The sequence below is a fragment of the Melopsittacus undulatus genome, unplaced genomic scaffold, assembly GCF_012275295.1.
Source record: "Melopsittacus undulatus isolate bMelUnd1 unplaced genomic scaffold, bMelUnd1.mat.Z mat_scaffold_633_arrow_ctg1, whole genome shotgun sequence".
Lineage (NCBI taxonomy): Eukaryota > Metazoa > Chordata > Aves > Psittaciformes > Psittaculidae > Melopsittacus > Melopsittacus undulatus.
The window spans coordinates 22,345-25,536 of record NW_022994478.1 but is presented as its reverse complement, the minus strand read 5'-3'; positions in this window follow the sequence as shown (position 1 = coordinate 25,536).

The window sequence follows — 3,192 nt, the reverse complement described above, 5'->3', positions numbered from 1 at the left end:
GCCCTAACCCTAATGTCGGAAAGGGGGGACCCTAACCCTAATGCCAGAAAGTGGGTACCCTAACCATAATGTCGGGAAGGGGCACCCCAGCCATAATGTCAGACTGAGGGCACCCTAACCCTAATGTCGGGAAGAGGGCACCCTAGCCCTAATGTCGGAAAGGGGGGGGGGGGGGGGGCCCTAACCCTAATGTCGGAACGGGGGGACCCTAACCCTAATGCCGGAAAGTGGGTACCCTAACCCTAATGTCGGGAAGGGGGCACCCAAGCCATAATGTCAGACTGAGGGCACCCTAACCCTAATGTCGGAAAGGGGGGGGGGGGGGGCCCTAACCCTAATGTCGGAAATGGGGGACCCTAACCCTAATGCCGGAAAGTGGGTACCCTAACCCTAATGTCGGGAAGGGGGCACCCCAGCCATAATGTCAGACTGAGGGCACCCTAACCCTAATGTTGGGAAGAGGGCACCCTAACCCTAATGTCGGAAAGGGGGGGGGGGGGGGGCCCTAACCCTAATGCCGGAAGGGGGGACCCTAACCCTAATGCCGGAAAGTGGGTACCCTAACCCTAATGTCGGGAAGGGGGCACCCCAGCCATAATGTCAGACTGAGGGCACCCTAACCCTAATGTCGGGAAGAGGGCACCCTAGCCCTAATGTCGGAAAGGGGGGGGGGGGGGGCCCCTAACCCTAATGTCGGAAAGGGGGGACCCTAACCCTAATGCCGGAAAGTGGGTACCCCAACCCTAATGTCGGGAAGAGTGCACCCCAGCCATAATGTCAGATTGAGTGCACCCTAACCCTAATGTCGGGAAGAGTGCACCCTAACCCTAATGTCGGAAAGTTGGTACCCTAACCCTAATGTCGGGAAGAGTGCACCCTAACCCTAATGTCGGAAAGTGGGTACCCTAACCCTAATGTCGGGAAGAGTGCACCCCAGCCATAATGTCAGATTGAGTGCACCCTAACCCTAATGTTGGAAAGTGGGTACCCTAACCCTAATGTCGGGAAGAGTGCCCCCCAGCCATAATGTCAGATTGAGTGCACCCTAACCCTAATGTCGGGAAGAGTGCACCCTAACCCTAATGTCGGAGAAAGTGGGTACCCTAACCCTAATGTCGGGAAGAGTGCACCCCAGCCATAATGTCAGATGAGTGCACCCTAACCCTAATGTCGGGAAGAGTGCACCCTAACCCTAATGTCGGAAAGTGGGTACCCTAACCCTAATGTCGGGAAGAGTGCACCCCAGCCATAATGTCAGATTGAGTACACCCTAACCCTAATGTCGGGAAGAGTGCAAACCCAGCCATAATGTCAGATTGAGTGCACCCTAACCCTAATGTCGGGAAGAGGGCACCCTAACCCTAATGTCGGAAAGTGGGTACCCTAACCCTAACGTCGGGAAGAGTGCACCCCAGCCATAATGTCAGATTGAGTGCACCCTAACCCTAATGTCGGGAAGAGTGCACCCCAGCCATAATGTCAGATTGAGTGCACCCTAACCCTAATGTCGGGAAGAGTGCAAACCCAGCCATAATGTCAGATTGAGTGCACCCTAACCCTAATGTCGGGAAGAGGGCACCCTAACCCTAATGTCGGAAAGGGGGTACCCTAACCCTAATGTCGGGAACAGTGCACCCTAACCCTAATGTCGGAAAGTGGGTACCCTAACCCTAATGTCGGGAAGAGTGCACCCCAGCCATAATGTCAGATTGAGTGCACCCTAACCCTAATGTCGGGAAGAGGGCACCCTAACACTAATGTCGGAAAGGGGGTTCCCTAACCCTAATGTCGGGAAGAGTGCACCCTAACCCTAATGTCGGAAAGTGGGTACCCTAACCCTAATGTCGGGAAGAGTGCACCCCAGCCATAATGTCAGATTGAGTGCACCCTAACACTAATGTCGGGAAGAGTGCACCCTAACCCTAATGTCGGAAAGTGGGTACCCTAACCCTAATGTCGGGAAGAGTGCACCCTAACCCTAATGTCGGAAAGTGGGTACCCTAACCCTAATGTCGGGAAGAGTGCACCCCAGCCATAATGTCAGATTGAGTGCACCCTAACCCTAATGTCGGGAAGAGTGCACCCTAAACCTAATGTCGGAAAGTGGGTACCCTAACCCTAATGTCGGGAAGAGTGCACCCCAGCCATAATGTCAGATTGAGTGCACCCTAACCCTAATGATGTCGGAAAGGGGGGGGGGGGCCCTAACCCTAATGCCGGAAAGTGGGTACCCTAACCCTAATGTCGGGAAGAGGGCACCCTAGCCCTAATGTCGGAAAGGGGGGGGGGGGGGGGGGGGCCCTAACCCTAATGATGTCGGAAAGGGGGGACCCTAACCCTAATGCCGGAAAGTGGGTACCCTAACCCTAATGTCGGGAAGGGGGCACCCCAGCCATAATGTCAGACTGAGGGCACCCTAACCCTAATGTCGGGAAGAGGGCACCCTAGCCCTAATGTCGGAAAGGGGGGGGGGGGCCCCTAACCCTAATGATGTCGGAAAGGGGGGACCCTAACCCTAATGCCGGAAAGTGGGTACCCTAACCCTAATGTTCGGGAAGGGGGCACCCCAGACATAATGTCAGATTGAAGGCACCCTAACCCTAATGTCGGGAAGAGGGCACCCTAGCCCTAATGTCGGAAAGGGGGGGGGGGGGCCCTAACCCAAATGATGTCGGAAAGGGGGGACCCTAACCCTAATGGCGGAAAGTGGGTACCCTAACCCTAATGTAGGGAAGGGGCACCCCAGCCATACTGTCAGACTGAGGGCACCCTAACCCTAATGTCGGGAAGAGGGCACCCTAGCCCTAATGTCGGGAAAGGGGGGGGGGGGGGGGCCCTAACCCTAATGATGTCGGAAAGGGGGGACCCTAACGCTAATGGCGGAAAGTGGATACCCTAACCCTAATGTCAAGAAGGGGGCACCCCAGCCATAATGTCAGCCTGAGGGCACCCGAACCCTAATGTCTGGAAGAGGGCACCCTAGCCCTAATGTCGGAAAGGGGGGGGGGGGGGGCCCTAACCCTAATGATGTCGGAAAGGGGGGACCCTAACCCTAATGGCGGAAAGTGGGTACCCTAACCCTAATGTCGGGAAGGGGGCACCACAGCCATAATGTCAGACTGAGGGCACCCTAACCCTAATGTCGGGAAGAGGGCACCCTAGCCCTAATGTCGGAAAGGGGGGGGGGGGGGG